Below are 967 nucleotides of genomic sequence, written 5' to 3' on the forward strand. Positions count from 1 at the left end.
GACCGAGACGACCCTGTCGCGTGCCCGTCGGCCACACGGGCCCAGAGATGTCCTACACGGGAGTTCCGCCGCGCTCGCGGGTGCCCCGCCACGAGAGGGGTGCGGGAGCCCAGGCCCGCGTCAGCCGAGCGGTCCTTCCCGAAAAAGCATGTTTCTCAAACCCTACCGGCGTCTGTCAGAAGACGCCGCCTCCGAGTGCGTGTTGCGGTCGCGGGCGTGCGGGCGGCTCCGGCTCCCTCCCGCGACTGACCGCCACGCGGTAACGCGGCCTCTACGGACCGAGTACATACCGAGGCCCAGCCGACTTCCTCACCGCGCACGGGGGCTGAATCGGTAACGGAAATTTCGGTAGCCCACGTCCGAAAAAAATGAGAGAGAAAAAACAACGAGGGAGGCTGGGGTGCCGCCGGGGGTAACCCCGCGGGAGGCCGTCTCCCGCGGGCGCCGCCCGGTCCCCGCGCCCGGCTCCCCGCTCAGCTCCGGTTCCAATGCAAGAAACACAGACCGCCGGACGCGAGGGCTACCTGGTTGATCCTGCCAGTAGCATATGCTTGTCTCAAAGATTAAGCCATGCAAGTCTAAGTACACACGGTTCCGATACAGTGAAACTGCGAATGGCTCATTAAATCAGTTATGGTTCCTTTGATCGCTCCACCGTTACTTGGATAACTGTGGCAATTCTAGAGCTAATACATGCAAACGAGCGCCGACCCGTCTCCGCGGGGACGCGCGCATTTATCAGACCCAAAACCCACGCGGGTTCGGTTTGCCGCGGTGCAGCGGGCCCGCCGGCTTTCACAGCCGGCGGGCTGTCGGTCTCCGCGGTGCCGCCGGCCCGGCCCCCCCTTTGGTGACTCTAGATAACGCCCGAGCCGATCGCCGGCCCCCCCGCGGCGGCGACGTCTCATTCGAATGTCTGCCCTATCAACTTTCGATGGTACTTTCTGCGCCTACCATGGTGACAACG

At 64.0% G+C, this 967-nt stretch overlaps 1 non-coding gene across 1 annotated transcript in view; it reads left to right on the forward strand.

Annotated features, from left to right (window-relative positions):
* Window positions 1–521: 521 nt before the first annotated feature.
* Window positions 522–967, forward strand: part of LOC148314688 (18S ribosomal RNA) — a 1,933-nt gene continuing 1,487 nt past the window's right edge. The window contains exon 1 of the ribosomal RNA XR_015841580.1: window positions 522–967. This exon is cut by the window's right edge and continues 1,487 nt beyond it. This is a non-coding gene — a ribosomal RNA (18S ribosomal RNA).

Source organism: Idiotropiscis lumnitzeri, unplaced genomic scaffold, assembly GCF_059441095.1.
Source record: "Idiotropiscis lumnitzeri isolate Australia: NSW breed Sydney's pygmy pipehorse unplaced genomic scaffold, RoL_Ilum_1.0 HiC_scaffold_247, whole genome shotgun sequence".
In the NCBI taxonomy this organism is placed as follows: Eukaryota; Metazoa; Chordata; class Actinopteri; order Syngnathiformes; family Syngnathidae; genus Idiotropiscis; species Idiotropiscis lumnitzeri.